The sequence below is a fragment of the Quercus suber genome, unplaced genomic scaffold (assembly GCF_002906115.3).
Source record: "Quercus suber isolate HL8 unplaced genomic scaffold, Cork oak 2.0 scaffold_330, whole genome shotgun sequence".
NCBI classification, from domain to species: Eukaryota; Viridiplantae; Streptophyta; class Magnoliopsida; order Fagales; family Fagaceae; genus Quercus; species Quercus suber.
In genome coordinates, this window is record NW_027069783.1 from 734153 (window position 1) to 756167 (window position 22015).

Sequence of the window (22015 nt, forward strand, 5' to 3'; positions counted from 1 at the left end):
ATCTTGAAATTTTTGTATTATTACTGCCGCTTTCCAAATGTTATATGCTAAAGTTATTTTTCCTAAGAGCTTCCACCGTATCCTACGGCCACGTAATACTTTGATTCTCATGTGAGCCACTGGAACAGCTGAGGTAGGAACTTTAGATTTAACCTCCAGCAGCTTGGAACTTAGGCCATGTTTAGATTGCCTAATTCTCATCATCCATCACTCATTTTTAGTAAAATCCACTTTATTTGTGCTTGTTTGGCTTTATTTTAGTTTCTCACTTCCCATTACTCATAACTCAAAAAAGTGAGTGAGCTAGAGAAATGGAAAATGGAAACACAATCTCGTTGTTTCCGGATCATGAAATATGGGTGATGGTGGCAAACTTGTAATTAACTAAAGCCAAGTGAGTCCCAATCGAAGGTCAAGTCTCATCCCATGCAGAGCAAGTGCAGAGAACTTATTGGGTCCGTTTGGATAGCACTTATTGTTGCTGAAAGTTGATAAAAACTGATTGTTGCTGAAAATACTGTAGCAAAATAATTTTTAAATGTGTGAATAGTATTGTGGGACCCACTTTTAATATTTTTTAATGGTAAACAGTACATGAACAGTACGTAAACAGTGCACATACTGTTTATGCACAGTGATTTTTGTCTCCAATAGTCAACAAGTCCGGCTGAAAAAAAAAAAAAAAAAAAAAAAAAAAAAAACACAAAACGCAACTCTACAATGAGTGAGAAGAAGTGGTATCTAAACCCTCTCATTGTCACCGACGGTCACATGCACTATTCCAATTTCAGCTTTAATTGATTCACCTGATTCACTCTCATTTCCTCTCTTCAACTTTTGCTCGTACACCTGCTCTGCAATTGATTTTTGTGGGACCAATGAGTGACATAAGATGAGTGTTTGAATTGAAAAATCCACTGGGATATTCCACCCAAATGACCCACCAAGCAGAGTTATGAGTTTATTTGAGTTAGAGTTATAAGAATTAAGTTAGGAGTTTGAGTGATGGAGATTAGATTTAACCTATAGCAGCTTGGAACTTAAGAGGCTGTTTGGATGGGTATTTTCATGACTCAATTCTCAGTTTTCATAACTCAATTCTCAAAAATGGTGGGACCCATAGCAAAATACTCGTTTGCCTGCACCAATACTCTATTTCCATAACTCTGTTTCCAATACTCAATTCTCTACTTTTTGAGTTATGGGTCCGTTTGGATAGCACTTATTGTTGCTGAAAGTTACTAAAAACTGATTGTTGATGAAAACACTGTAGCAAAATAATTTTTAAATGTGTGAATAGTATTGTGGGACCCACTTTTAATATTAAATATTGCGTGAACAGTGCGTGAACAGTGCACGCACAGTGAATTTTGTCCCCCAAAGTCAAAAAAAACCGGCCAAAAAAAAAAAAAAAAAAAAAAAGAAGAAGAAACGTGAAATGGAAAACGTGCCGCAACTTACCGCGGAATCCAAACACAGGCTATGAGTTATGGAAACTGAAAACAACTTTTGGCTGTTTTCAGTTTTCAGTTTTCAATGGCAAACTTGTAAATAACATCACATAGCTGGGCCCACAGTCAGATTTTTGCTCCCTCTTTATCTTTTTTTTTTTTTTTTCTTTTTGTCTTTCACGTGTCTGGGTTTCACTGGGTTCTTCCTTCTTTCTTTTTTTTTTTTTTTTTTTCCACCTGGGTTCAACGCCCTGGGTTTCTTCCTTTTTTTTTTTTTTTTTTTTTTTTTTTTCTTTTTTTTTTTTTTTTCACACATGGGTTCACCGTCCCTACTCTTGCTTCTTTCTTTCTTTTTTTTTTTTTTTTTTTCCACCTGGGTTCAACGCCCTGGGTTTCTTCTTTTTTTTTTTTTTTTTTTTTTTTCACACATGGGTTCACCGTCCCTACTCTTGCTTCTTTCTTTTTTTTTTTTTTTTTTCCACCTGGGTTCAACGCCCTGGGTTTCTTCCTTTTTTTTTTTTTTTTTTTTTTTTTTTCACTGGGAACGGTGAATTTCCCAGTGAAAAAAAAAAAAAAAAAGCTGCAGTGGGTGACAGAGCTGGGGCCCACAAAATAGTGTGAAAAATGTTGAGTGATTGCATTTCAGTGATGTGCCAAACGGGTATTGAGTGATGGGTAATGGGTGATGAGTGATGAGTATTGAGTGATGAGTGATGAGTGATGAAATTGAGTGACGAAAATTGAGTGACCAAAAAAAAGCTGGCCAAACAGCCTCTAAGCTTTCAAGCTTTGGGTTATTTTGTTGATTTCATTTCGGCTACAGCTTATTATCTTTGCATGTGGAGGAGTGATTACTGNATCTTATGTTCCTTCATTTACATCTTTGAATATAATTTTGATATTTCTCTGTAGCCTTTACATCAAATATGTATTCTTTTAGTGTTAACATTATAAAAATCAGTTATGTTTATCTCCAAATTTCAGTTTCATTGTCGCGTTCTAATTCCGCCAGGACAAGCTTGGGTTTCCAGGCTTTGACCCCAGTGCTACCAGCCCAAATCAATTGAGATGGTTTTGGATGGTGGACCCACATACCAGCTAGATTACATCACATCATTGTCAACTTCAGAATCGGTGGTTCTGTAAAATGGACCCAATACCAGCTAATTTTGATTGTAGCTACTATGGTTCGCAGCTTCTTATTCACATGGCTTTTCTTGTCCCGGTTCGACCTGCAAGCTGGGCAGCAAAGGTCTAGACTGGGACTGGGGTCAAGGTTTTGCTTTTGTTTTTAGCTGATTCAAAAGATGGAACCAGTACAACTGTTAGTTCTCAAGGCTTTCACAACCACAAACAAACAGAGCAGGGAAGTGACACAAAAAGACGCTACCATAAAAACAGTTACGCAAAGCCCATTCGCTTTTTATACATGAACTCCCATGTTAAATGATCTATACAGACGGTCAAGCATATTGACAAAAAATATAAACCGAGTTTTTAACATTTTATTAGAAGGGTTGTGTTAAGGTGCAGCGCACGGTACCGTTAAGCACAATTTTTTTTTTTACTTTTTCCTGACAATTTTTGTCTTTTTTTTTTTTTTTTTCAATTTATGTCAATTTTTCAGTTTTGTAATACTAGTTGAGATTTTTTTTTTGACTTTTTCTGACAAATTTTTTTTTGTCTTTTCTGCACTTAACCAGAACCAAGCGTTGCTGGTTAACATTCTCCTTATTAGAATATGGTTCTGAGCTCCCAATTCGACCCTGGGTTATTCCTGTTCAGTGCGTACATACAAATTTGAGTCTCTTTCAACAACCAGTCCCAACTTCCAACTATTTTGTCTTCAAAATTGCCCAGAAAAAAGTTTCTGCAACGTCAGGATTGCATCATCTGACCTGGCCTTTACAAATTGAACAGTGCTATCCTAATCTTTAGTTTAGCCCTGCAGGCATGCATACTCACTTGACAACGTCTCAACAAAAAAAAAAAAAAAAAAAAAGGGTTCGGCAAATTAATCATATTCACCATCTATGATACTTTCTCAAAAGTCAAAACATCATGATTATTAATCTAACTAAACTCATACTCAATCCACGGAAAGGTACAAGTGCATTTTTCATGAAATTTGTGTGTAAAATAAAAATAGAATGCTTTACAACACTCTCTAAATAAAACCCAGCTTTTATTGATTTTTTTTTTTTTTTTTTTTTTTTGAGAATGAGCTTTTATTGATTGATTACAATGAACTGAGATAATAAATACAAACTCTGTAAACCAAAATATACAATCACCAAGAGGAAAAAAAGGAAATCAATTAGACACTAAAACAGGTGCTAATGAACTAAACTAATACGGTGCCGTTTCCATGAAGTAATTATTAAATGAATGGTGAATCGGTGCCGTATCTAGGAGGTTGGTGAGTTCTTCATTCTTTTTCAACAATATGTATTGAGAGAGAGAGGATTTTGTATATAAATTAATTACTTCTTAATTCTTTTTGATATGCTCGTTGTACCATTCAACTAAACTCTGGCCAAGAAGAATAGTTATTTTACGATGATTCTCAAATTTTTTGAGACATAGTGATTCAGCCTCTATGGCTTTTAAACGTATTAGCCCTTGTTGAGGCCCAACCTTCTTGCAAAATTTAAAAGCTTTATGAACACATTCTCCAAAGATATATTTGGTCATTTGAATCTTTGACTTCTTTCCTTCATGCCTCAGCGTGCTTCAACCCCTTTTTCAAGGCAAGTAGAAAAGCTTTTCACTCACTGGCATGAGATTGAAAGGCTTAGAAAGCATGATTGGAAGTAAAGATGGCAGTGGTTGGAGTATGTTTGGTAATGTTGTTCTAATAACGTTATTTAAATATTGTAAAAATATGTGTGGTTGAAAAAATTCAACAAAGATACATTTGGTCATTTGAATATTTGACTTCTTTCCGTCGTGCCTCAGCTTATGTGTTTCAACCCTTTTTCCAAGGCAAGTAGAAAAGCTTTTCACTCACGGCATCAAGTTTGAAAGGCTTAGAAAGCATGATTGGAAGTAAAGATGCAGTAGTTGGGTTATATTTGGTAATGTTGTTCTGATAACGTTATTTAAGTATTGTAAAAATACATGTGAGTAAAAAAGTATTGTAGAAATGCGTATTGTATTGTTTAAATAACGAAAATTGTTGTTTAAACAACGTTACCAAATAGGCCTTGAATCATTAACTTGCACTTCAATGAGCATAAGAATAGCTAAATCTAACGTCATTACCATAAATTTCCTCATAAAACAAATTGCCATCAATCTTCTACATCTTCTACCACTTTAGAGAAGTTAAGATCAATAATTAGGACTGTAAGATTAATGCCTTAGGTACAACTGACACATAAGAAACATTTGAAATAAAAAATTTAATATGTAAATGAATTTAAACTTCAAATAATTCTTTCTCAAAAAAAAAAGACTTCAAATAATTCTATTCAAATAAGCATTGTTTGGGAATGTTGAATTTTGGAAATTTGAGGAGTTTTACGTTGGTTGGCTTCTATTTTAAATAATGCCTTTTGGTTATGGTCACTAGGATTTATAATATTTTTTATGTTAACATTTTTATTTTCACAATAGTTGTTGAGTGCAAAGGTAAGAATGCTATTACATTCAAATGAACATGTGAGAAGGCAATATATACAATTATAGTTAAATTTAAAATAAACCTGATCTTTATATAAAAATTATTTAAAGACTAATCTAACAATTTATCTCATCTTTATCTATTTACCAAAACTAATAACAAAAATACAATTTTAAAATGAGAAAAAGACACGGAAAACAAAAAGGAGAAAGCACGTAACAGTTTCAAGCTAAATTGTTGGTTTTTTTTGGAAAGAGCTAGAAATTCATCAGCTTGAGCATCTCCAACAAACTCTTTAAAGCCATTTCCCTCTCTATCTTAGAAAGCAAACCCACAAAAATGAGCTTAGAGCATCCGCATCAGATGTGGCAAAAATTATGTCATTTTGTCACACTAAAACCCTACTTTATTATTTTACCACATTATTTTACAACATTCCATTTATCAGATGTTTTATACTACAATTCTATACATTAAAATAATATTTCCTACACATTAAAATAATATAAACAACCCAATAAAATAATATATCTAACCCAATAAATAACAACCACAACACTGCTACCGCCGCCACCGCCGTCGTAGCAGCCACAATCCATCGGAACAAATCAGAACAACAACAACAACAAACCAGAAACCTATCGGAACTCCCTGATCAACCCATCAGAACTCCCATCGGAAATCAACAAACAAACTTATAGCCCACCAAAACCTTGACCCACAATCGGAAATCAACAACCTCGACCCACAATGCCGCCGACCCAAAACCTTGACCCACAACCCATAGCCCACCAAAACCAAATCGGAAGCCCCACCACCACCTCAACCACAAACCCCAACAAACCCACTGCCTCCACACCCTCACCCACACCCACTTCCAAACCCAAAACCTTCATAATCCAAGTCAACCCAGATTCCAAACCCACCATCTTCATTGTCGTCATCGTCATTGCCTAGCCCATCCGAACCCACCCACCTCCGTCGGAACTGAACCCATCAAAACACAGCCAAAAAAAAAAGAAAAAAAAAAAAGAAAAACCATTGCTAGAGAGAAATCGGCGTCAGCGTCGGCGTGGAAGTGATCGTCGGCATCGGCGTTGGCGTTGGCGTGGGCATGGAAGAGCAGTGATGAGGATTGGGGTGAGAGAGAGAGGAGAGGATTGAGGTGAGAATGACGGAGAGAGAAGAGAGAGAGAGGAATAAAAAAAGAAATTTTTTTTTGCCACACGCGTTTCGTACCGTGGCAAATTTGTCACGGTACTGTTTCAATGTTGCAAAAAATATGGGATATGGCACATCTGATAAATGGGGTGAAATGGTGCTTGGTGTGCCAAATGTGCCAAATATTTAACATTTGGCACATATGGGACAGCTGATAAAGATGCTCTAACTGTCTCTCTAAAATGTAATAAAGGAAGATTAAACTAGGCATATAGTTGGTGGGAATTTGAAAAATATAGTAATACGAAATGAATGAAGGAAGATTAAAAATGAATAAAGAAAGATTAAAGAAAAAAATGAATAAATAATACTTAAATAGGATAAAGAAAGGATAAGAGATTGTTGGAAATTGTATCTGTAAACATGCAAAAGTAATTGCTTACTCTCCAAATTGTACAAAAATTTGAAGAGACTGTTGAAAATACTCTAGGTGAGACATTCTAGAAGAGATACCTCTTTAGTTGAAAACCAAGCTATATTACGAGCTCTCTATATATCAAAAGTAGCCAATGCAGCAAAGAAATAGAATCTCTCATCTGGAATAGGTCCATTTAACAAAATCTATTGGCTAGGTGATAAATTTTCACCAGACGTGATAAATTTTTTTTTTTTGGAAGAACATGAAGAACTCAGACGTGTTCTTCATTTTTCTTTCCCAACTAAGCTTGCCTAGAAAATTAAAAATTAAAAATTTTCTTTTCTTTTCTTGCATTTTCTTAGCAACCAAACCCATTAAATCACTCAGATTTACAAAATAAAAAGACAAGCCCATAAAAATTTACAAAACACAAGCATTCAACAAGATTTTCTTATGCTTTGAAACCAAACACAAAAAACACAAAACTCAAACCCAGATTTTCGACCTCCATGCACACCACAAACCCAGAAATCAACATCGGAATACAACATTACTACAAACCCAAAAATCAACATACACCACAAACCCACAAACCCAGATCAACAAAACTCACAACCCACAAACCCATCGTCGAAATACATATCTCCACCATGATCTACACCACTGAGCTGAGAGATAGAGAGATGAAAGAGCCATTTGGGTCTGAGTTTGAGCGGAGATGAGATTATGAGATTAGAGAGTTTGGGGTCATCTCGGCTTCACAACCATTGATTTGGGCTCCAATACCGAATTGGTGACTGGGGTTTCGTACAGCGGAGCCATATTGAATCGGCGACTATGGTGAGTTACCGAATTGGTGGACCTTCGCGATGGGTTTTCTTTCTTTGACAGCAGCGGCGCCCTTACTGAGTCTTGAACGAGTTCGACGGCAGTGACCTCATCACTGAGATTTGAGAGAGTTTGGGTCAGATTGGAGTTTGGCAGTCGGTGGAGATGAGATTTTGAGAAAGTTTGGGTCTGAGAGAGATTTCGTTGAGGGTGAAGAGAGAAAGAGAAAATTAGAGATAGAGAGAGTTTAGAGATGAGATTAAAAGAAAAAGAATTAAGGTTAAAGAAAATTTGATTTGATATGAGATTTGGGAAGCTTATTTTTGTGTTTGTGTTTGTTTTTTAATAAGATTTAAAAAAAAAAAAAAAAAACTGTTTTTCAATTAGATTTAAGTTTTGTTTTTTATTTTTTATTTTTGGTTTAAATTTTTTGACGTGGATTTTTATAAAAAATTAAATTGCTGACGTGGCATATAAAAATGCCAAATAATATTTTTTTATAATATTTTAATTGCCACGTCAGCTAATAGAGTGTTCCGTCTGTCACTTAGAACTTTGCTGTTAGGGCACTGACGGTAGGGACAAAAACGAGATGACTTTTTTGATTTTAGGGACTAAAAGCAGTGAAAATAAAATGTAGGGACTAAAATGGGAATCGTCTGAAAATGTAGGGACTAAAAGTGGCTTTTCGCCTAAATTTTAACTATAAAATAAGATAATTTTGGAAACTGGCTCTTCAACAGAGGGCAAGTTAGTACACAATATTTTAAATATTAATTTAACAAAATTTGGTCAATTGGATGTCAAGGGGGTAAGCGTTTTTTTCCTTTCAAGTTTGGGATGGAATGTCATTTCCCTATACCCCGAAGGAGGGGAGTGTAATTACCCCATATTTTTTGTGTATCTACAATTATCCGATTATTTAGAAATTTTTGTTAAATTGAAGAGACAAGTATGCTTTTCCTGGATTCCCTGGTGGCGTGGGATTCTCACATTCTCATGAGAAGTTTGGAGGCAACAATACAGGTTTCAATTCTATCCTTCACCTTTCATCCCTATATAGCTAGACAAAAGTTTCATGTTTGCTTTTTGAAATTTATCTTTCCTTGATTTCTTATAAAATAAAGTTTAGCTACAAAATTAGTTGTAGCCTAAGGGCTAAGATTATAACCTAACTCAATATCTTTTTTTTATTGAAGGTGACTTTAGACAAATCTACCATTGAATTACATTTCCATCATATATTCTCCAAAATTGTAAAATTTTTAGGAAATTAAAGATCAATACCTATATCATCAATAAATTGTTTATATTGCAAGTTTTTGTAATTTAAAATTATGCATAAAATATAATCTTATAAATCATATAGTAAATAATATCCGATTGACATAAAATTTGACATGTGTTTTAAGAGTGTAAAGAATTTGCAGTCTAACAGTTAGATTTTCAAAACATATAATAATATTAATGATATTAAGTAAGTTTGTAGGATTAAACTGCAAAAATTTTGTAACTAAATTTTGTCTATTCTTGTGGGGTTTGTGACATTTTATCCAATGGTGCTTATATTAAAGTGGCTTCAAAGGTTCCCAAGATAGAAATATATGGATTTTATATGGCTGGAGAGAGCCACGCCGGTTAATTTTCAACCATACCATTTGTTGACTTGATAAGGTGATTGGCAATGTTTTATTTGATGTTTTAGCATATACCCTAGGTCACTATATCCCTCATTTGGCTCAAATATATTGAATGAAAACAGGCGTATCAAAGAAGCGATTATTAATCTGAAAGGTATCTTGGTAAGAAATTTTTTTTTGGGGTAAGAAATTAATGTACAGAAACAGTACAATGAATTCTTTGGACTTTGGACTTAATTGGATTAATGGTCTATTTTATATTTTCAGCTGGGAAACCCAACTATTATGGATATGGCTAATGACATAATTCGTCAAATTGAGTACTGGTGGAGCCACGGATTAATGTTGAAATTAGGAATATTAATAGAGTCACACAACTCCTGCTAGTTAACGCCATTTGTTGATTACCTTTTTTTTTTTAAATAATTTTTTTATTGTTGTTGTTGTTGAGTATTGGTGGTGCTAAAAAGCCATATTGCTATTTTTAGCACCACCAATACTAAAAAGCATGTTAGAATGGTGGAGGAAAAGCCAAAAAATTTGGCTGTTGAGCTATAGTGCACAGCCAAAGATGCTGTGCACTTTAGCTAAAAAGGTTTTAAAAAAATTATTAAAAGTTATATTATTTTATTGTGGTGGTGGTGGTGGTGGTGGTGGTGGTGGTGGTGGTTATTTATTATAGTAGATATAGTATTTTATTGTGTTGTTTATATTATTTATTATGTTGAAAACTAAAATAAAACCACTGATGTTGGGTGTTTTGTAAAATAAGATGGTAAAATAGATAAAATAGTTTTTTGTGGTACCAAATTGCTAAATTTATGATTCCACCATGTGGATGCTCTAACTTACATGCCTCTCACATATGCTGGATTGCCAGGGACTTTCAACTTTCCATCCATAAGACTACCACCGAACTTGGTGGCCAATTGCACCTTCTCTCTCACCCCTCTCTTCAAAGCTTACAGTCCCATTATATAAAGGGAAATGTTAATCATCAAGTGAAACTATGTCTTTAGAAAAAGAGTGAGTTTTCTCTCTATGCAATATGGAACTCTGTGAAAACAACTAAACCCTATCAAATGAGGAGAGGTAGGAACTGATCCGAAGTAATAAAAAGATCAAAGAAACACATCATGTTGGCTCTAACTAGCATTCTAATGGATCTATGGGTGCTAATGGGGAGGGAATCGACCATCCGGTACCATCCTTCAAAGATAAGCTAGTGGGAGATATACCGAGTGCTTTCTCTCAAGCTTTAGACCTGTTGGAAAGAATGGGAGAGGACCTGGAGATAGAAATTGAAGGAAGAGGGATCCAATAGCTTAGAGAAGGCCTTGCAGCAGTAAAAATCCCTAAGGCCATAAAACAACGAATCCGAGCCTAATGGTTAAAGGCTCTGGTTGTGAAGGTGTATGGGAGGACTGTTGGTTTCAACTCTCTCAATGCAAAAATCCTTGCCTTATGGAAACCAATGGGAAGGATAGACTGCATTGACCTCGGTGGGAAGGATAGACTGAACAAAGCCTAGCATACCTTCTTCTTAATTTTTGAGTGTTATTATTTATTTATTGATTTTTAACAAAACACTAGCTCGGATATTTTGATTTCATATACCTATTTGTACACATGGATATCTTCCAGGAATGCAATTCTGCATCTATTTTGAGATATTATACATATGATGACTGTTTTTTGTGTTTGTTGTTTATTATAAAATTATTCCAGCAACTGAGCTGGATGTCTAAAAAGCCCTTGCTAATATTGCTGACTAGTAGTATTTGTATCATATAAAAAGTTTGAACTATAAATTGTGACCTCCTGTAATTAATGTGTGTGATTCGTTTTCTCTTCTTTTTCTTTTTCTCTTTTCTAAAAAAAATTTAAGAGCAGTGCTTTTATGAAGTACTTTCCTTGTACTAGACTAATTTCAATACACATACAATGAAGTAAAATAAAATTAAAGGGCAAATGCTTTTTTCATATTTCATTTTGGTCTTGTTATTTATCTTTTTGTTTGCTTAGACCTGTAAGTTTCTCGTGAAACATGGTGATTGGGCTTCTGGAAGATGAGTGAAACAATTAATTGGATCTCTTGCACTTGAATCTCAAACAAAGTTTGCACCAAGATTTGCTTTTCATTGGCCTTTCACAAACTTGTTACAATTTCCTTCCCTAAATTGATTTGCAGTAATTTCTTTTGAACTGCTGTGGAATTTTATTCTTACAATAGTCTCCGTCACATTTTATTTTGGTATGCAATGGGTGAATCTGTGTAGGTATGATAATGTTGTGAATTTTATCATACATTGCAAATATTTTGATCATGCCCTTGAAGAATGGGAATCCGTTTCTGAACTAAAATTTTAAGCTAAACGTCTTGTATTCTGAAAATGATGTCATGCAGCTAAGAATTTAGGGACTTAAAAATCTCAGATTCTTGTGTTAATTTGCTTTGGTTGGCAGGACTGCAGATCACACTAAATGGGTTGGTGCATTTCACAAGAAGCAGGATTTTATTGATGTTGTAGAGGTATGCGTAACGGTTTTAAGGCTGTCAGTTATATAAATTGCTAGTCTTGCCATTAAAGTGAAAATTCTTTTTCTTTTTTATGCTTGTGTGAAACTAGTCTGCCATGTTACTGAAACAATTTTAAGCTGCTTCCAATCTCTATTAGCACATGCATAAATGTAATACTTCATAGGTTTTGTTGTGAGTTACCTTACCTTGTCTTACCAATGGTATCTTGGGTGCCGAATCTATGTGGGAAAGACTTTTATTGCTTAAAATAATGAGACAAGGGGAAAACTTTCTTTTCAGCTATAGATATTGGATACTTGAAAATTAAAAGTTGGAGGTGTTTTAGGTGCTAGATTAAGATGAGAGAACTTCATTAACTAAATTGATGAGGCATTAATATTTGTTATGGCATTGGCATATGGCCAACTGCATAACTCTCTCAATAGAAAAAAATGTTTAATGTAACAAGAGGTACAATGCTGTATGGTTGTGGAAAGTCTGGTATATCTTTGCGCAACATTGCAGATTTAGTGGTAGCATTTCTTTCTTCACATCTTTATTTAAAAGTTAAAACTTTGAGGCATAAGCTAAGAAAGTAGAACACTCCCAAAATAATGGACAGACAAAATGTGATGGTAACTAACTATACTAGGACAAGAAATCTGGGTCACCTTTAGGAAACATTGCAACTCTATTGTTCTTTATGGCACATTTTTTTTCCTTTAAACTATTTGTCATACTGATTTCATATGTAATACACTCCTTGCTTGTATAAACAATAAAATTTAAATAACTTTCCTCTTGTAAATGACTGGTGCTTCAACATGTTTGTATAATTCAAGGAAGCATAATGTTTTTTTCCTGTCTTAACATTCTTGTAGGCAATATATAGAGGGGCCATGAAAGGCAAGCTGATAGTGAGTTGCCCTCTGCCACCAGAGCGAATACCGAAGTATCAATTGCTATACAAGGATGTATAAAAGGTGAATTAGCCTTACACTCGGTAATCAGACAATCATAAGCTCGTTGCGTGTTGTCCTCTAAGGATGGTTTAGTTAATTTTGTCAACTCATAATTGTCTTTTTTTAACTTTTTGCTCTATAAGAAACGAAAGGATAACAGCAGCACCAAAAACAATTAACAAACCCCCTGAGAGCAGAAATCACATTTGGCAGATTGCCAAAAGAGAATAAATTGGAGTTACACTAAGATCCCATTTAGCTAAGGCATTGGCAGCTTTGTTGAAGTTGCGGTGAATCCAATGGCAACAGAATACAGAAGAGCATCTAGGTGACCTGCATAAATTAACCATATGGCGTACAGCTTCGAGGTGAAATCAGAAATACTTGAAGCTTTTATGCTATCCTATATGGTGTAAACAGTTGCCTAAAGAATACAAAGTTTATATGCCCCTCTTTTCATAGCAATGTAATTTGTAGAGAGGTTCTTTTGTAGAATGAATTGTATTTTTACATGCCGTTATAATTCTTTTGGGGCCATTTCCTAATCCCTCTGATTTGAACTTCAAAAAACCATGCTTTCAAGTAAGCAACCCAAAAAAAAAAAAAAATTCTATCAGCCTCAACCCTAGGTTACGTTGATTTTGGGAGGAAGGTGTGTTTGGTTGGAGTGATTTTGAGGAAGAGAAAATAGTGGGACCTGGCTTTTTTCTCCTCAGATCCACCACTTTTCAGCTCTCAAAAAAAAAAAAAAAAAAAAAAAATTTCTCCTCAGATCCACCACTTTTCAGCTCTCAAAAAAAAAAAAAAAAAAAAAAAATTGGAGATAAAATAGGGAGAAGAAGTGATTTGATGAAAATGACTTATCTATCCTGTCCCTTCTCCCAAAGTAAATTCACATTAACATTCTTTCTTTTTTCATTTTCATTTTCTTTTAATGGGTTCATTGCTCCTCACGTTGAACCTCTTTTTCTTTTCTGTTTTAAATCTTTTTCTGGGCTCTTTGCTGCAAAGTTTACACTTTTTTTTTTCCTATTCTTTTTCTAGGTTCTTTCATTCTTTGCTCCTTACTTTGAACCATTTTTTTTTCTTTTTATTTTTCCTTTATAAAATACTTGCATAAAAAAGTTATGTAATAAGGACATGAGAATAAATTTATACAAATTCTATTTTCTATCCCTCCACTTTTTCACCCTCCAACCAAACACAAATTAGGAAATTAAAATTTTTTCTATTCCTTCCCCATTTTCTATTTTCTTACTTTCCCATCATCAGTTATATGATTAAGTTATTGAATTATTATAGGTTCAAGCAACTCTTTTTTATTTTTTTTTTTTATTTTTTTTGAGAATCAGGTTCAAGCAACTTGAGTAGATAGCCTCAATCTTATTTGGATTTGCAACCCTTGATGATCATGTGGAGCAAATAACAATTTGAATATTGCCAACAGGAGAAAGAAGATCACATGTTAGAAGCGTTATTAAGAGCCTTTGCAAAATTTGCATCCAAAAGCAGCTACCAAATACAAGGAGTTTAATCAATATTATATGACTCCATGTGATTTTAGTAATTTAATTAGATTGCTAAATAATTTTTTGTGCTTGGATTTGTAATGGTTCACCCATATATAAGCAATTAAGTTTTCATAATTAGAATTGTTAATATCTATTTTGGAAATTTAGCAACTATAAATCATAGTTTTGTATGTTCATTTCACTAATACAATTAACATGAAACTATGCCACAATCATGTGGCACTGCAATGAGTTATATATATATATATAGAATAAAAAGCTCGGACTCTTTGTTTTATTCTAATTTTGACACGCAAGTTAATTAAGAATTTTGGTATTACACCTATAATTCTTAGAAGCGTCATTGCTTATAAAATTTATAATATATATATATATATATAAATTGACAAATAAAAGAAACCTGGATATAAAGTAAAGCAGGAATTAAAAAAAAAAAAAACATGTAACTTACGTAAAAGAAACTGAATTTAAAGACCAACAGAATCTAGGCATGTTCACCAATACTATTGTCGAGAAAAAATGAAATTAATTCAGGCATACTCATCCTAGTATGTAAAAGAAAAACAAAAATAATCTCAAACATGTACATAAGCATGTAAAAGAAAACAAAAATTGTCATGTTATTTGTCAACCATGTAATTGTAAAGAAAAACATAACATTTAGACAAATTGATCATCTAAGCAATTGCAAGGAAAATGAAGAAAAGTTAACTAGACATGTTCATCGTAGTATAATAAAGGAAAATATGAAAAATGCCTACATCTAAGCATCATAAAGAAAATCAAAAAATTACCTAGACATGTCTGTTTAAGCATTTAAAGGAAAACTAGTAGTGCTCATCTAAGCATGTGAATCAAAACAAAGAAATACCTAGACAAGTTCATCTAAGCATTTAAAAAAAAAAAAAAAAAAAAAACCTTAGATGTGTGCATCTAAAGCATATCACCAAAAATCAGAATATTTATATGTCACATGTCATAGGATTGAAAAATGTTATCGCATTCATTTCATGTGAAAACATATTGTTATAAAAGAAACTAATTCAACATATGAAACATGTTATGTCAAAAAAAAAAAAATCACCAGTTAATTAGAGAAATTTTTTTTATCATGTAATTAAAGATATAAACATATGTAAAAAAAGTCAAGTTATTTAGCATGTGCTAGCAAAACAAAGACATGAAAATGTAATAATAATTAAAAAAAAAAAAAATCAAAAGAGAACATCTTTTTCATCTTTGCATTCTTCGATTAAACTGGAATTTCAAGTGAACATGGGGCCAAAATGGGCAAATGTCATTTTGGCGCAAACAATCCAGCATTTTGTCCTCTTTCCCAAACTAATTAGGGAAATGCTCTTGTTTTGAAACTTGATTTTCTCAAAATCAAGTTAAGCCCTATAGTGGTGTTTTTAAGGAGCCTATAATGACATTTTAAAGACCTATAATGGTGTTTTGGAACTCGAGCTCCATGAACTTGAGTTACAAGTAAAAAAAAAAAAAAAAAAAAAGCCTACAACTCAAGTTCATGGAACTCGAGTTCCAAAACGCAACTATAGGTCCTTAAAACGTCATTATAGGCTCTTTAAAAACACAATTATAGGGCTCTAGATTTTTTTTTTTTAAACTTGATTTTTAGAAAATTGAGTTACAAAAGAGAGGTATTTCTCTAATTAGTTTGGGAAAGGGAGCAAAACACTATTTTTTTTTGCATGAAAAAGACATTTGCCCATTTTGGCCGTGAACATGGTGAATAAAATAACAATGTGAAAATTTGAAGATCGTTGATTATCATGTCAAACATTCATCTCTCATGTTAACAAAAGATTCATATAAACATTCAAAGAACGTAGATGAACACAATTGATGTTCAAAGAACATAAAGGAGAAAATCAAAAAAATTTGACAAGCAAAATTAGTACGAAAACAATTAATAATCAAAGCACATGAAAGCAATAAATTTACACCGCGATGGATCACTAACAGACAATAAAGGAAACAATAAAGTATTAAGCCACCTCCAAAGTAGGAACAATGGAAGCTTAAGGCCTTCCCAGTTGTTTTCTCCATAGTTTATTAGAAGTATTGGAAGAACAAAGTCAGTATAAAAAATAATTGAAAAACACAATAAATTACATAACTTACAAGCATAAAAATGGGAGAGATCACTAAAGATTTAATGAGCAAGCAAGTAAATACTAAGCCACAACCAAAGTAGGAACAATGGATGCTTGATGACTTTTTTCTATTGCTTTCCTGGTTCTCTGGAGGGAATGAAATGCTAAAAAGTGAAAATGGAAGGGGATGTCCTCTATTTATAGTGGGGGTGATAGCTTAGCCTTAAAGCTAAGTTATTAGCTTACTTCTGAAGCTAGGGATGGGCTGGCACTAATTTAGGGTGATCTCAAATTTGAAAAGAGCTGATGTTACAGAAGTCTGAAAGAAGCACACACGATACTCTCTTGATGGAACAGAAACTAAACTGTAAGTTTCTAGTAATAAATCTTGAATCTACAAGGAGTTCCTTGAATCCACAAGGTGACAAAAGTCTAATTTTTTATTAATCTCAATAATACTCTGAAAAACGTTTATAGACTTAGGGGCCTATTTAAGGGCTCTGTAAAACTTGACAGGCAAGAAAATATATTTTAGGATAAAATACTATTTTGGTCCTTAAACTTTACAAAAAATTTGTTTTTGGCCCCTAAACTTTAAAAAGTTATTTTTTCATCCCTAAACTTTGTATAGAGTTTTTTCAATAGTTTAGAGACAAAAATAGGGATGAAAAAAGAACTTTTTTAACCGTTTAAAGATGAAAAACAAAATTTTGGTAAAGTTTAAGGACATGTATAAAACATTTCAATAGTTTAAGGATGAAAGATGAACTTTTTAATAGTTTAGGGACAAAAAAAGAAATACTCAAAGTTTAGGGATGAAAAACAAACTTTTGATAAAATTTAGGGACCAAATATTATTTTACCCTATCTTCTAAAATAACTCCTAATTAATAATGTGCATACCCAAATTATAGTTATCAAGCTCAGCCTTTAATTGGACTTACAATCTATTTGTATTTTGCGCTTTGGGTTTCCTACTATGGGTGGTCCTGTGCTTAGAGACCCAAGTACACTTTCCTAATTCTACACACCTTTCTTTTTATCTCACAAAGTCGCTCCCCTTTCTCTCTTGGTTTGGTCGCTCTTTTCTCTCAATTTTCTCTCTAGAATTGCCAACCCCCACTTCTTAATCCATTCTCCTATTTATAGCTCGAGGAGAGTGGAGGTGTTATGATTACATCCTTACTCATGTGAATGGGGGTCTAATTCCATTGTTCCTAAGTGGATGCTCCGTCAGAAAGATGGTAATGGCATTGGAACTGATTCCTACTTCCAAAATCCTGCTCTGTAGTGGTATTCCTGAAGGCACTTCCGGGTAGCCGAGTACAAGGTATCTCCGAGCAATGATACCCCCGACTAGGTTAAAGACGATCGGGAGGGGCTTGCTTTGGGTATCCAAGAAACTGCAATTTCGTTTCAGCTCTTGGGCCCAGATTTGGCCTTGAGGTGTCTGGATTGAGGCTATAAGTCTAATGGGGATAGGGTTATATAATGTATTGTGAGGTTTGGGCCCAAGGCCTATAGGGCCTGGGGCCCAGCCCCGTACAATGGCCCAAGGCCCATGGGGCCTGGGGCCGAGCCCCGTACAATAGCCCCCCTTTGGTTCGTGCCTGGTTACCTGGGATGAACTAAGGACAAGGTTGGTTGATGCTAGTGACCACTCGGGGATCCTAACCGTCAGTTATTAGATAGACAAGATAGCCATCAATGCTTTCTCAAAAGGGGCGCTCTGCCAGGTTGTCACATCCACCATTTTCGTAACTTGACAGTTCGTGATCCGGGCTTGTGAAGGGTTACGAAAAGAAGCCAGAAAGACTTTCCTGCCTTTTTGTTCATTTAATGTTTCAGCCTTATAAATAGTTCCTCCAGATTTTTCATTTCACTTTTTACATCCTTTCTCCTTCAACTTCCTTTCTGCTGAGCATTCTTCTCCTGTGCATAAACACTCCACTCCAGATCATCATTTTCTAGAGCCTAAAGTAAGTTTTCTTTACTCTTTCCTCCTTTCAATTTTTCTTCACTCTAGAGTTTAGGAATGGGATACTCTCATCTTCTTGTGCCTGGGGCTGTCTTGGCCAACTTTAAAGAAGCTGATGGCGTCCCTAGGGATATTGATATTGCCTACTGTCACAAGGGTGATATTGCTCTCGAGAGGGGATCTAGCCCAAACATAGTATTTTTTCCCTTGATGGCCATTTTAAAGGGTGGGGTTAGATTTCCCTTTGACCCTCTTATACTCGGCACCCTTAGGTTTTACGGCTTATGCCCCGACCAGCTTCCCCCCAGTTTTTTCCGAATTGTAAGTTGCGTAAGTAGGTTGAACCAACTATACGGGTTGCAACTAAACCACCACGACATAAACTTCATGTATAGTTTATGTGGTAACGTTAGGTCCGACTATTATTTAAAAGCCAGGGATGTACGGGTACGGCTCATATCGTGCATTCTCGACTCCAACATAAATTCAGCAGGAGAATTTGTTTGGATGAGCGGCAATTGGCTTGCCGATGAGCTCCCCTACCCACTTTCGCAGCGAGACGTTGGTTGATACCAAGCACTTTTATTTTTTTTAGATCTGACACTTCTCCTTTGCTTATTTTACTCATACATATAGTAATCGGCTTTCATGTTGCTTTGGTACAGAAAGCAGAAGATTCAAACCCAATCTCAGAGTTGTGCATGTGAGAGACCTCAATTTTATGCTCAGATAGGAGATATTTGTACACTCAAACGGGAAACTCCGGGCGTCTCACCTGATCCTTGGCATCGATCTGGTGTACATTACCTGGCAGAACTTCAGCCAGGCCTTATTGGTAGATAGCCCCCTACTGTCATACATAGACGTACGACACACTAACTTGCTCCTCCCCCCCTCTGGCAGTAGGTAAAGCTAGAGATATCGGCCTGCGGTATACCACTACAGAGGATCTTGCACCGGTGAGGGATGCCTCAGCTAAACTTGTGTCACAAAGCTATAGAGCCCACGTCCCCGTTGGAGCACCTAAAGCTCCGATTCAAGTAGCCGAGCCAGCAACGGCCAAATCAGTCCATTCCTCGGAAGCGGAGGCTGATCAAATCGAAGAGATGGTGACCAGGCAAACCATGACCATCGACCGATTCTTGCCCGACACTTGTCTAGCGGTTCAGCCTTAATAGCCCCAAGGCAAGGGCCAGACTCCTCCTCCTCCTGTTGGCCTTGCCAAAAAGAATCAGTGCATCGCCGATCAACCTCCCAAGGTTCTAAGTGATGCTCTCATGAAGACCCTTCCCCGGGTATCTGGCGGGATCACGATTCGGGAGTTGGCTGATGATTTCGGGTTGACAGCCCAAGTTGGGACCAACGTCACATCCTTCTCCCGACTCGAAGTGGGTTGGCAGCCTACCTTTAAGCTTGATGACAAGCCCCTGCCGGCATATGCTAGCATAAGGACATGGGCCAAAGGAGAAGGGGGGTGGGTTGCCCAGAGCTTGGTGAAGGGCCTCCTGCTGCTTGAGGATGTTCAATTTTTCTCAGATAGGACCGAGGAATTACTGGCTAGGTGGTTGCAGTGGCATACTATAGCGGTAACTTTCTATCCCTCTCTTTCCATTTGTTTTAATGCATGCATATTCCCTTCGCCTTCATACTTATCGTTGCTGTGTTGTCAGGTCGTGTAACTGACCCACATCCTTGAAGAGAGGCTGAAGGAGCTTGTAGAGGATGCTGAATAGGAGAAGGCACTAAAGGAAGTTATGGTTGCTATGATGAAGGAGAAAGGCAAAGCTGTTGAGGCCGCCAAGAAGAGGGCACAATCTACTAAGAAAGCCCAGTTGGTGGCAGAGAAGAAGCTTACCGAGGTGGAGGTCAAGCTAGGGAGTGCAAAGCTTAAATTGGCAGAGGCAGAAAGTCTAAATTTGGCCCAAGCTGATGAGGTTGCTGACTTGAAGATGGCCTTTGAAGCTTGCAAGGAGAAGTTGTACAATGAGGGCTTCGCAGATGCTGAAAACTCCGTAGAGCCTATTGTCCACCAAGCCTGACTTCATGGGTTTGAGGAGGGGTGGCTGGTAATCCTTCAAGCAATGGGAATGGCCAAAGATTCCCCCCTGAGGAACCTAGAGAAGATTCCCCCTGAGAACCCAGAGCAGATTCCATACCCAGCTCCTCCTACCCCCGTTCAGAGTCAAGCTAGTGCTGCTGATGAAGAGGACACCCCCAGCATGAGGGAACTGGTGCGTGCGATTGACACCTATGTAGAGACTGTTAATCTCGAGATCACCAGTAACCTTAATGCTGCCGAAGATGCACAAGTCCAGCAACCTCCCGCCGACTAGCCAACCAGGGATGTCCTAGAACAGCAAGCCGAGGATGTAGCCCATCTCTCGCCCACCGATCCATCAGTTTGATACTTAAATTTTTAACCTGCCTTTGTCTTTACTTGTGTTTTATCCTTTTTTTATTTGTCTGGTTTGCCTATAGTCACTGGGTTGTGGTGACAAAACAATGGTTTAACCTTTATTCCCATTCACTTTATTTAATTATTGATTAAACATTTACTTTAGCTGTGTTTATAAATGATCATCACATTGTCGCTAAGTTATTTTTACCGTGCTTTGTGTTTTTTTTTTGTCTATTTCTAATGAACGTGTAGCCTAATCAAGGCTTATCTCTGTCCGGTGATAAGGACCACTTTCATTTGCCTTTGAATGGATAGGTTTATTGTGCCTAAGGAGAGAATTGGCACCAAGCCTGCACTTCCGCAATAAGAATTAAATTTGACGCCGTGCTTGTATATTTAATGTAAAATGAATGCCTAGTGATCGAGATCTAATCAGGGATACAAGTTTAATCCTTGGAATAATTTGAGGAAAGGTTTCCACTTGCTCGATGATTAGGATCGAATCGAGAGCAGGCTTTAGTCCTTAGAATAATTTGAGGTAAGGTTTCCATCAGCTCGGTGATAAATATCGAACCGAGAGTAGGTTTCAATCCTTAGAATAATTTGAGGTAAGGTTTTCACTTGGTTGGTGATTAGGATCAATACTGAGAGCAGGTTTCAATCCTTAGAATAATTTGAGGTAAGGTTTCCAACTGCTCGGTGATTAGGATCAAACCGGGAGCAGGTTTTAGTCCTTAGAATAATTTGACTTTGTAAAGTTGTGATTTACAACTATATTTTATGTTGGCTTTATTCTATTACAAAAAATGTTGTATTTGCTTTAATTTTGTTCCTTGTAATTTGTGGGATTTTATTGTATTGGGTTTAGTATCAAGTTGGTGAAGACTCAAGCTTAAATGAAGACTTAGTGCATTTTGTGACTAGCTCGCGAGAAGGGTTCCTGCGAAAAAGGTATGTGAGGAGCACATGACTGGAAGCTGAAGAGTCGTGCCAGGTTGTCGTTTTCGCGAGTGTCTCATAGGTAAGGCCTTCCCGTGAGATAGTCGCGAAACATTCTGCCTAGAGGATTTTAAAGAGTGACTTTCTTACCATTCACCCATAATTTATATACCCTCATTACCCACAAATGTAGATGAGACCATTCATAGAGAAGAACCCTAGATAGGTTTTCTATAACACACACCTATCTTTTAGAGAGAGAGCTACTCATTCTTAGTGAGAAATTATTGTAGCCTCTTCTCCATCCCTCTCCCATTAACATACCTTGAGAGGAGATTTGTACCCAAACACAACTCACACCTATTCAGAGTGTAGAGAGTGTTTTGGAGTTACTAGGGAGCATTGGAAGAAGCCAAGGATGGCAGATGCAATATGGAGCTGGTTG

General features: G+C 35.9%; 1 long non-coding RNA gene across 2 annotated transcripts; it reads left to right on the forward strand.

The window, feature by feature from the left end:
• Positions 1-8268: 8268 nt before the first annotated feature.
• Positions 8269-14174, forward strand: LOC136071614 (uncharacterized). Of its 2 annotated transcripts, XR_010632925.1 has the most exons (5): positions 8269-8509; positions 11590-11656; positions 12526-12647; positions 12750-12974; positions 13959-14174. It is a non-coding gene; the product is annotated as an uncharacterized LOC136071614 (long non-coding RNA). The 2 variants fall into 2 exon arrangements; XR_010632924.1 differs by lacking the exon at positions 13959-14174 and having other exon boundaries at positions 8270-8509; positions 12750-13144.
• The last annotated feature ends 7841 nt before the right edge of the window (positions 14175-22015 follow it).